This window comes from Alosa alosa, chromosome 23 (assembly GCF_017589495.1).
Source record: "Alosa alosa isolate M-15738 ecotype Scorff River chromosome 23, AALO_Geno_1.1, whole genome shotgun sequence".
In the NCBI taxonomy this organism is placed as follows: Eukaryota; Metazoa; Chordata; class Actinopteri; order Clupeiformes; family Clupeidae; genus Alosa; species Alosa alosa.
This window is the reverse complement of record NC_063211.1, coordinates 25,080,192-25,092,691: the sequence shown is the minus strand read 5'-3', so window position 1 is coordinate 25,092,691 and position 12,500 is coordinate 25,080,192. Positions and strand designations below refer to the sequence as shown.

General features: G+C 43.6%; 1 protein-coding gene across 2 annotated transcripts in view; it reads left to right on the top strand.

Annotated features, from left to right (window-relative positions):
* The window catches only part of LOC125288303 (B-cell CLL/lymphoma 9 protein-like), a 54,871-nt gene that overhangs the window by 22,557 nt on the left and 19,814 nt on the right, over positions 1-12,500 (top strand). For both annotated transcript variants that reach the window (XM_048234541.1, XM_048234543.1), the window contains exon 2: positions 7,258-7,437. The gene's annotated coding sequence lies outside the window, so the exon portion shown is untranslated. The remainder of the gene's footprint in view (positions 1-7,257; positions 7,438-12,500) is intronic.

Here is a 12,500-nt window from a genome sequence, read left to right as displayed (position 1 = left end):
AACTGTATACCAGGATTTCAGATTCAGGGTTGACATGGGTGCATTTATGCACAGACTCTCTATCTGTGTGTGTGTGTGTGTGTGTGTGTGTGTGTGTGTGTGTGTGTGTGTGTTTAGTACTAGAGTCTCAGTTTAGTACTAGTGTCCAAAGCTCAAGCTCTGAGTCTCAGTTTAGTACTAGTGTCCAAAGCATATCTTTCTCTGCTGCATTAACGATGGCAGTTACAACTTGCGCAATGTTTAAGATTTTATATTGCCATAGTTTGGCACAGGGCTGCGAAACTCACGCGCGGTGATGTCGGTCGGCCAGGCATGCGCACACAGACACACAGCTACAGAATACAACAGCAAGGAGATTCCTTCTTAACATAAAACAAACAGACACCAAACAACACTGGACTGGACTCAGAATGCAGGGAAAGTTGGCATGCCTACACTTTGCCGACCACTCTGTTTCACACTCCATGTTCACAAATGCCGCTGTTGGGGAGGACATCCTCTGTTTCACTGTCAAAGCCAGACTGCAGGTGCTACCCACCAAATACAACCTTGCATTATGGTACCCTGCAATCCACCATCCACACTGTATAATGCACTCAGACTCTGACCATCACCTCGAATCAGTTGCCCATATTGTCAATGGCTGTACTATGTACAAAGGACTTTATACTGCACGCCACGACCGGATTGTTAACCTTATTGCTAACACTGTTAAGGATGTACTTCCAGATAATGTGACCATGTACAAACATTCACGTATTATGCCAGAATGGTTTAACAGCTCCACTGATGTGTTTTGTAACATCCCTAACACCCCTGATGTTGTGTATTTAGACCGAGAAAGAAGGGAAGTACTTATACTTGAAATAGGATGTGTGTACGATCTCTACATGGACATGGCTTTTAATGACAAAATCATGAAGTACCAACCCATATGGACAAAACTATGTGACCTAGGCTATCAGTGCAAGCTAGTGGTGTTGATCTTTGGCAGCTTGGGGCATGTCCACAAACTTGTTTCTAGTGGGTTAAGGCTGGCAGGGCTCTCCAGCAGAAAAATAAAACAGCTAGCAAAGTTTTGCTCCATATCTGCAGTTATTCACCTTATTCCGCGCGCAAACATGGGGGCGCTAGCTTTGCCCACATTGTCTCCGAACTTCCGATTGAGCAGTACATCCATTGCGATACATTGAGATAGCAGAGCTGTATCGAGATGACTGGCATCATATATTCTGGGTCATCCTAAAGTTAGGAACGTTTATTTAGGATTTTGGTGACTTAAGACATTTCTGTTATACAGCTTTCCTATCTCAAGTTAGGAAAAAACTGACTTTGGAGCGGCTGTTCTGTAAGTTAGCCTCTCTATCCTCTTCTGCCGTGTTATCCCAATGAAGCTAACTAGACGTAGCTAGCCGACCGGAAGTTTAAAGACAACGTGGAATTTAAAAAAATGGGCGGGGCTGAATAAGGTGAATAGGCAGCCTTGCAGTATGGCGCAGGAGATGTTTTTTGTACCCCTGAATATCATTGAGTGACAAAGCCCTATCTTATCTCTTGAAATATTTGAATCATGTCTATTGTAATATGATTTGTGGATTTAAATAAAGAATTAAAGTGTGTGGTGTGTAGCTACTTACAGGAAGTAATCCAGTCACACGCTAACCGAGAGTTTGACTGACAGGCAGGTCATGAGTAGGAACAGCTCATCTGTGTGAATGACAGGCAAGATCAGCCGGCAGATGCCCTCTCCCCTCCCACAGAGTGTGTGTGTATATGTGTGTGTATGTGTGTGTGTGTGTGTCTGCGTGTGTATATATGTGTGTGTGTGTGTGTGTGTGTGTTTTTTTAGTTGTGCTCTCTGGTATTTCGGGGAAAAGAGCTCAACAGCTCCAGCACTGCCAGAACTCCCAACACACAGCCAGAGTGAAACCACAGCCTCCACTACTACACACACACACACACACACACAAATTATAGTTATATATGGACATTGTCTCTGTCATATACACACATGCACACACACACACACACACACACACACACACACACACACACACACACACACACACACACACACACACACACACACACACACACGTCAGCTCCCTGTAGTTTCTGTTTACTGATGTAGAGCATAAGGAACTCTCATCACCTTCAGTCTCTGTCAAAACAGGCAATGCAGCAAAGGACATGACATAACTAAACATCATACATGTCATAAGGGAAAAGAACAGCGCGAAAGAGAGAGAGAGAGAGAGAGAGAGAGAGCAGATGCAATCTGTTGGCTCTGTATTTTATGTGTTGAAGCAGAATCCAACTCTGAATCCAGCAGTGAGTGATTTAAACCCTTAGCAGTGTTTCTCTCCTGCCAGATTCTGCTGATATTTCCTCTCTGTATGTATACTTAGTGTGTGTGTGTGTGTGTGTGTGTGTGTGTGTGTGTGTGTGTGTGTGTGTATCACAGAGTGTTTGTCTCTGCTTATTTGCAGAGAGTGTGTGAGTGGGAGGTAAGACACACATCAGGTCAATAGCACTCTGCTCTGCTGAGAGAGCTTGGAAAGAAGGATTGATTTTCTAATTATTCTTCACAATCCACATGCACCCCCACCTCCACAAACACACACACACGCACACTTGCACACCAACACAAACACACACAGATCTCTGAATGACCTCCTAGAGGAAGAGTAGAGAATAATCTTCATTTCTATTCAAAACCTTTATAACCATGGAGGTGGAAAGGGAGAGAAATGGAGGGTGAGGAGGAGAGAGAAGAATTGAGGGAAATAGAGAGCGTGAGTGGCTGACTGGATGAGATTGTGACACATTATACTGCACATTACTAGTTTATGAGTAGCTTGTGGCAGGTTAATACTTGAATTTCCCCTGGGGATCAATAAAGTATCTATCTATCTATCTATCTATCTATCTATCTATCTATCGTAATACATGTGTGTAAGTGCTTGGTGAAGACTGGCTAAGAGTACAACTGGTACCAGTACAACCAACTGCACTCTTACCTGTTGTCTGGTTGTCAACACACAGGGACCAATTGGGTCTGCGCAAGTAATCCTTCCCTCCCTTGGTGTATGGTACAACTGTAAAACAGTTAAACGGCAGCCATATCGGATGATTTGCATTGAGATCTCTAGACAAATAGTACAAATTAAGACTCTCTCTCTCTCTCTCACACACACACACACGCACACACGCACCTGTAGAAGTTTCACCACACCCATCACCCAGACTACATCAGTGTAATTCACACCACTAGTCATCACCCATGCTCAACACCCCTCTCCACTCCTTCTTCCTCAGCACTTCTTCTCCCCCTTCTCCTACAGTACTCTTGTTTCACTCTCTTTTTGCCACCTCGCGTCTCATCTGCTGAAGAGCTCATAGCAGACATGTTTGTCTCATGGCCAGAGATCTCGAGGTCTGTCAGAACCGGATGAGGCACCAGCCAGAGCCTTCCGGGCCAGACGCCGCTGTTGAGCACCGGCCAAGACTAGCAGCCCAGAGCCCCCAACCCAAAACCACTCAACTCAGATCCCACAAACACAGTAGAAATGGTCTCAAACATCCAGGACTCAATTCAGATCTGGTTCTTTTTTTCCTTTGCTCAATTGCCAGCTGCCATCACTATTTATATAATCGCATTAAGTGAATGCATGATTTAATTAAAACAACAAAAATGACATCAGATTTGAATGCCTCCCCCCCACCACCACCACCACCACTACCTCTGTCTCGCTGTGACTTGATAATCTGTTATTGAATGAATTAGGGCTGTCTGCTTGGTATTTGGCATCAGGGTACTTGTGAATGATGGGCTAATTGATGCCCTTTCAATCAGTTCATTTCACTCAACTGGAGCTGACTGGATTGATATCTGACCCCATTATGGTGAAAGACAGAGAGAGAGAGAGAGAGAGAGAGAGAGAGAGAGAGAATTATAATGGTATTCAATATAGTGCATACCTCTGCGAAGGCCTAACAGTACCCTCTAATGCCATTCTGTATATCGTGGTTTGATTGATAGCGAAACTAGTCCCTGTATCTTCCAACATCAGTGAAAGCAAAACTATGCTAATGCAGGTGATCCGTGAATCCGATCCGATCCTAAATGTAATGGACTCTCTCCTTGCCACGCTACACTATCTACCAAGAAATCATGAAAATCAGAAGTTTTTGCATGATCCTTTTGGCAAATAAACCAACCAACTTACACACAAACAAATGAACACGGGTGAAAACATAACCTTGGCGGAGGTAACAATGTGCTTAAAGGCGTTATAGAAGGCTGTGCTTACTAAACAGCCTTAAATTGCGTCCAAAGACAAATATATTGGTGCTGATTCTTTGAATCTGGGTGTCATGACCGGACAGTTCAGAGGAGCAGAGGTCCCCTTTTGTGGGGCGATTCAGCGGAGGCATCTGGAGTGCGGCGCCTTATTGTGGAGTGCAGAGCTTTTGTTTTGCCCTTTCATGCTACCAGATGTCACCTCACACTGGGGTGCGACACGCCAGCAACACACAGCCTGGCATCCTGGGGTGCTTTTTGCTCTGTCACCCCCAGAAATATCAGACACACACACACAGACACACACACACACACACACACACACACACACACACACTCACACAAAGACAGCACACACACTTTCACCCACACATACTCTCAAACTTGGAAAAACACAAACATACTGGCAGACTTACTAACACACATGATCACACAACAAATAGGCACAAACAAACAGAAACACACACACACACACACACAGACACACACACACACACCACACACACACACACACACACACAGAAGCACCCACACACACAGAAGCACCCACACACAAACACAATCACATTAACACACTATGTGACGCCACAGTAGTCAGGTAAACACTGAGACTAAGAAAAACATCACCACCAGCACAGCATGCATCATCATGAGGGGAAATATAAAAACATCATGTTGATTTTTTTAGCAGCAGGAGAGAATGGTGTCTGTCAGCTCTGGGGGAAAACTCCTGTCAATTCCCTCCTGCCTGTGGTGTGTATGTGTGTGAGTGTGTAAAAATGTGTGTGTGTGTATGTGTGTGAATGACATAGACCAAGAGTAGGAACAGACCATTGTGTCTGTGTCTCTGTGTGTGTGTGTGTGTGTGTGTGAGAGAGAGAGAGAGAGAGTGAGAGAATGCAATACCCCCTTACACACACACACACACACACATGCAAGATTCCTTCAAGGATCCTATGTTTTGCTATTGTTTGCCATCTAAAAGAACTTCAATATGGGTTAAATGGAAAAGGGCTAATTCTACTGATTGACTTCACATAACCATTGGTATTCTGATGAAAACTGCACTTGTTCATGGTCATCTTTTGAAAACATTAAAAATAGTACTTACAATTCAGGAGCTTCCCTTATGGAAATAGTGTAGGCCTCTGCAGAACTTTGGATTCTTGATGCATCTCACCTCAAAACTGTGCCCTCACACAACTGTGTCCATCTGTACACAGTAGCCTAGCAGGGGTTTTCCAGAGAAGCTTTATCAGAATGGTTAAAAGTCAAATACAGGTAGCCTACAGTAACTAGCCTTGCACATGCTGTTCAAGCTGCAGAAAACTGGAAGGGACTGTAGTAAATTAACTGCCTATCCTGAGAAATGTTATAACTGCTTTCTGTTCATTTTTGTTCACAAAGAAACACGGAAAAGAGTTTCTGTTTGGGAATGAAACTTCGAGGATTAACTTTAGCCTATGTTGATAGCCTTTCTAAGGAAATAGACTGATTATTTTGTTTGGTAGGCCCTACTTCTTGGGAATATGCCTTTGCCTCCATCGAAAGGGAACAGGGTAAGAATGCCTTTGTTTAGGCTGTGAAGAGAACAATCCTTTCCTTCCGTCCCTATACCGACCGCACCAGTGAATGTAAACACAAACGCAACACCACCACGCCATATTTTTCACCGTGGTTTTAGGAGTGGTGTTGTTCTACCTACAGTCCTATTAGTGTATTAACACATTTCCGACTTAATTGAATAACGTCTAGTCTAGCCTACTTTACTTCCAGCACAGTGCGCTGTTAAGGTGTAATGGTAACTTAATTGCTCTAAGCTGATGTTGTCTGTGTTTCTACAAGTTCCTTCTCTACAGGAAGTGTATGGATGGAGGCAAGTAGGCCAACCTTTTCTGTTATAGTTATTGTAGCCTACAACACCAACTTGAATCCCACATAAGCAGTGTGTAAAACAGTATATAAAGGATAATAGGTTCTTATATGCTCTTGGTAAACAGGTAGGCCTACAGTCTACTCTAGACAACTACCCTTGTTCCTTTAAACCACACCCTATGGAAAAAACGTATGCCTACTTTGTGTATGATAAGTAAACAGAAACATTGTGGGCATGCATGTCCCACAATAGGCCTTTTTGTTTCCTGTCATCATGCAAACACCTGTCCTGTGGTTTGAACAGTGATAATGTTCTGCAAGGTTACCTGAGTGTACCTGATATAAGCGACTACTCTCTCACTCAGTGTGCATGCTGCTGCCTCGGGCCATCGGCTTTGGTGAGTTGCTGTGACAGGTCTTAGGTAGAGAGAGTATGGATATGCTGAAGTTGAGTAAGGGTGGTCTGAAGCACTGTAAGGGTGTGCTGAAGTGGAGACAGTATGGGTATGCTGAGGTAAAAAATATGAAAAATATATAAAGAATATGGATGTGCTAAAGTATAAAGAGTAGGCATAGAGCATATGGGTGTGCTATTGTCAGGACTTTATAGACGTGCTGAAGTAGATGGAGTATGGGTGAGTTGATGTTCTCATCTAGTCAGTGGAGTGCTGTCAGTGCAGTGGTGATGTACTAATGTTCCTCTGACTTCTGTACTGTTGTGTGTGTGTGTATGGGAGAGAGGAAGAGAAAGATAGAGACATATCATGTGGCTGTATTTCACTACAGCTTTAGGATATTTTTAATATGGGAAGCACACTATATAGTGGCGGGAAGTTGAGTAATGTCTTCATCGTAGGACCTGTTCAAACTCCTGAATAGACTGACTATGTTGTGTGGACATTTACTGTTTCATGTAGGCTGAGACCCAGCTCACTACTTGAGTCCATGTGACACTTAAGTCTGTATTTTGATGGGAGTCTTCAGCAATATGAATACTGTGTGTGTGTGTGTGTGTGTGTGCGAGTGTGTGTGCATGTGTGTGATGAAACCTATAAACGTTTCTGTTTCTCTCTCCTCAGGTGTGTATAGAAGATACTCTGTGTTGAGGTTCAGTCCAGGAGTGTGAGGTTCTCTGACGACAGTGAATACTGAACTCCACACACTCACACACTCCCAGAAGCTCATACACACGTGGAGGACTGATTGTCTGATACAGATGAGGGCCTGCCCAGGTCTGTGAGACCTGAGGGTCATTTAAGGTAAGAGTACTCACATATACCACCCCTCTCTCTCTCTCTCTCTCTCTTCTCTCTCTCTTTCTTTCTCTCTCTCCCTCTCTTTCTTTCCCTCTCTCTCGGGCCTAATGTCTTACCCAAACCATCTGGTGAACAAATTGCACACTTTCAGGAAAAAAATGGTCTTAGAGCTGCAGTCATTACTGTTTTAGTGGTGTGGTGACTGCTAGATCCTTTTGAGTGGATGGTGGTGTGTGTACACAGCCGAATGGTTGGATTGCTGTTGGGATGTGATTCCATTTCCTCTGCTGTGGAGCTGAACTGAGTGAACTGATCAGATGACTGCTCTTAGAGCCACCCAGAACAGACCCAGCCAATAACAGAACCCACGTGGTGCTCACATTCACAAACTCACAGTCACATCCATACACATATCATTGCATGGACACAGTTTCTTAGAATTTTTAACAGCTTCATACCCCAGGCTGTGAGGAGGATTAACAACACTCTTGCCCATCCTCACCTACATACACACACCAATTGTGCAAGGTGCACTAGTGCTATTCCATATGCTACAGTTTATGACCTAATCAGGAGGAGTGTTGTATATTTGTGTAGTGTATGTGTACTGGATTGATTTTATTTGAATACTTACTATATGTACACAGATGGAATATTATTTTATTGTTTTCCTGTTCCTATTTAGTTTTTTTGTTTGTTTATTCATTTAAAAGGGACAGTGTACATTAATGAACATGCTCATTAGCATAAGACATGTAAATGCACCAGATTTAGCTATTCAAGCTAATTTTTAAATTACTTACACACACTGTTGGTCCAAGATGAATGATATATTACATTCTTGACTGTATGCAAGTGCACGATAGAATGACAATAAAATAAATCTTGAATTCTACTGCACAGGGTTAGGGTGCTGTGTACGTAAATTAGATAGAGGAACACATCCGCTGCGTCTCCCACAGTTGAAATCGATGCATTGCTTCCTCTCAAATCACTGCTCTGTTCCATGCTGTGTGACAGCTTCATGGATCAGCTGGACTGGGTGCTACTGTCACTAAAATCTGTCCTGCTTCACCTCATGCTAAGTGTGTGTGTGTGTGTGTGTGTGTGTCAAAGTCAAAGTCAAAGTCAAAGTCAGCTTTATTGTCGATTTCTTCACATGTTCCAGACATACAAAGAGATTTCTCAATTGAAGACAAGACATATTTTACCATTTAAAGTCAACAAAAATTCAAGCAAAACAAATAAAGTAAATAAAAAGGGCACATATAATAATGAAAAAAAATAAGAGCAGCAAAATTTGGTTGAAATTGTGCATAGACAGTCAATAAAATACTAGTGCAAAGTCAGGCCAATAAAAGGCTTGGGTAGTTCTGTTTGACCTAAGTAAGAAAGAAAGTGGCATAGTGGTGCAAGTTATGTAAGAGCAGCAGAAGTGTTGTGTTTTCAGGACAACAACAACAAGTTGTAAAGTGTACAAGTGTGCAAGTGGAGTAGTGCAGGCGGCCATTGTGGGTCCAATGTCCAGGATGTTATGTAGCTGAGGGTGGAGGGGGGAGAGGAGGGAGAGAGTTCAGCATCCTTACAGCTTGGTGTATGAAGCTGTTGGTGAGTGTGTGTATGTGTGTGTGTGTGTGTGTGTGTGTGTGTGTGTGTGTGTGTGTGTGTGTGTGTGTGTGTGTGTGTGTGTGCGCGTGAAATGGTGGACACCAAATATGTGGCATAAATGGATGCATAAAATAGACATGGTTTAGAGACATTAGTTGGTGTGTGTGATTGTGTGTTTGTGAGGGTACACATGTTTGTTCATGAGGGTTAGACTGTAAACCGATAATATGGTGTTAATTGACTTTTCAGAAGAGGGCTGTTTTCAGTATTAAGAGGCTTCACTTGCTGTGTGTGTGTGTGTGTGTGTGTGTGTGTGTGTGTGTGTAAATAGACACTCTCACTTCCACTGGTAACGTGGCTCTGCCTACAGTGCTGTGAATTCTGTGTGTGTGTGTGTGTGTGTGTGTGTGTGTTTGTGTGTGTGTGTGTGTGTGTGTGTGTGTCTGTGTGTGTGTGTGTATGCGTGCATGGTGTTTTATTTGCATACTCCTGCAGAGGTGAGACATCTGTGGAGTCTTAGGATTACATTTTTCATGACTGAATTCTGTGTGGCATCAAGAGAATGTGAATGTGTCTATGCATGTAAATTAGTGTATGTGAGAGTGTGTGAGTGTGTGACAAACATCAGGGTGAGGATGCTTCCTTCAGTGGTCTGATGATTGCCAGTATTTCTGCCTGTAGAGCAGTGGTTCTCAAAGTGTGGGCTGGGCCCCACTAGTGGGGAATAGAGACATGGCAGGTGTGGCGCGATGAGCAGGAGCAAATTAGTTTTTTTGTTCCTATCTTTTATAATGCCTTTCCACACACAAACATAGGAATCATAAACAGACGGCATGTGAATTAAAATAGCATGTGAACCAGTGGACCGAGACGGTACTATGTAACATAGTACCAAATTATGAAAAAAAAAAAATAACGTTAACGTTACCATTTTGTTGGATTGATTGGGTCAGGTGGGGCTTGAATGCCAGAAAAAGTTTGAGAACCGCTGCTGTAGAGTGACTGTCACAATACCAACATGATCACCAAGCCCAAGTATCTGGATAGGGACAGAACAACATCCTTTCTTCAGATTAATCCAAATAAGCATAATGAAATAGTGTTGTGTGAACAGCTGTGGGCATCACGGATGCGTAGCGGTCATTGTCTTCGTTGCTTTGAGTCCCTTCACTTGCTGTTGGTGTCCTTGTGGTTTAGTGGCATGGAGGATACACTACACTGCCGTCCACGCGGACTCATGTGCACATCCCCTGATAAGGGAATTTTACGTCACTCGGACCCTAGTGGACCCCACCACCCGCCTGGGGACCCCACAAAGTATACACGAATCCGGCGAAACTACCGGAAGTAAGCGGGCGCCATTACTGAGCTGTTGCTGGGTAGCATTGCGCCATTACTGAGCTGTTGCTGGGTAGCATTGCGCCATTACTGAGCTGTTGCTGGGTAGCATTGCGCCAGTGCCTCCTATTGGATTCGTTGCGTCCACTGGGATAACAGCCCGCGATTTACGACTGTCTCACTACTTCTTTTATAATGTCGAGTGGAAAAACATGTTCCGTTTTCAATTGTTCCAATAGCAGCAATAAAATGACCAGTTGGAACTAAAGAAAAATGTGAGATAAATACCCCGGGTCGACTGCCCCTGTCTGGTAGCCTAACGTTACCATACGGTTTGCACAGATAGCAGTTAGCTGTACCTTACCCTTTCCTTTTGAAATGTGAAAATTAGATAAACAATGGTCACAAATGAAAAACATGAATTTGTTTATTTGATATCCATTCATTTATTTATTGTTGCCAAATGGACAGATATTTTTATAGTTTCCTCATTGGCTAGCCTAGCTAGCATAGTTATTGCTGACGTTAGAGCTACAGTAGTGAAGTAGATATAATATCAACCTAGTCCCAATTATCTTTAATCTTTATATCCTCATTCTCTACTCTAAGCTATTTTCATAAATAATCTGTAAGATCGCTTGTACCTTCATCTGTGACCAGAGGCCACTGTCTAACATCATCAACCCAACAAGCCATACTGCCTGACTGTAGCTGTCATTGATGGTGCTTTCGGGTTGTCTCGTAAATCCGCCGCCCGAGTGGAAAGTGTAAATTACCCAGCTTTCTTGCGGCATTTTGGGCAGGCACACCCACTTTACCTCGGAGTACTTGAGGGTACCCCGAGGTGGACGTACAACCTTACAACAAACATGGCTGCGCCCATAGTTGAGATGAGATGACGTATTTTTTTGCATATGTACTGTGTTGGTCATGTTAATGTTGATGTAATGCTCTTACACACTAGATTACATTGCTGCTTCAATCCGGTCACCAATTCATACATTGCACGGTCTTGCTGTGCCTGCAATACAATGTAACAACTTCTTTTCAAGCTGTTTAGCTAGAGGCTACATGTAGCACAAAACAATAACAATGACTAGCCTCCTGCTAATGCCCCTCGTGGCTCGAGAGAAAGGCGTTCCTAAAGCCACTCTTTCGTACATGTTGTACAGGTGGGTGTACGATGATTTACGAGACTACTGGAAAGCAGCATGAGGGTGCGTTATTACGGAGGTTTGTTTACATACCAGTAACAGCTCAGTAATGGCGTCGCCACAAGATGGCAGCCTCCACAGAATGCTCGTCGGATTCGTGTATAGACTAGCCCAAATGAATAAGCCTGCTCAGTCCAGTGTGTTGGAGCTCTAAGGGCAAATGCTGGTGGTTGGGGAGAACCCCAGCTGCGCCGCCAGCCCCTCTCCAGCCCACCAGGCCAGGCCAAGGTTGCGTCGCCAGGCTGCACTGCCCGCTTGCCAAGATGCTGGGTCTTAATCAACTGTTGGTGTGTGTGTGTGTTTCTGTGCAAAAATGAACATTTGTGTTTGGTTGTGCACATGCTTGTGTTTTTGTTTTTGCATGCAAGCCCATGGATGTCCCACTGCATGCATACCCATGTGTATTCATTGTTTGTGTATGTGTGTGTGTGTGGGTGGGTGTCTGTGTGTGGGTGTGTGTGTGTGTGTGTGTGTGTGTTTGCGTGCTCATTTGTGTATGTAATTTTCTGTCTCGCCCTCATGTACACACATGCCACTGCCAGTGTCATTACCCTACATGCCAGCTGGTCCTTTCATACTGCCAAGAGTTAACACCACACAGGCATTCTGGAGTGTTCGGTGTATGTGTATGTGTGTGTGTGTCTGTGTCTGTGTGTTTTGTAGAGGTTTGTCAGCTTTTCCTTTTTTAAATTACATGTCTATGTTTTTGAAGAGTGTCAATATGGAATATGGAAATACTGTACATAATGTGTGTGTGTGTGTGTTTGTGTATGTGTGTTTGTGTGTGTTTGCGTCTACAGTATGTGTGTGTGTGTGTGTTTTGTGAAGCAGCGGGTCACACTCTTCTCATTACCCAGAATTGCAAAAGGAATCTCGACTCTCAGCATCTCAAGCTGCTGCATGCTA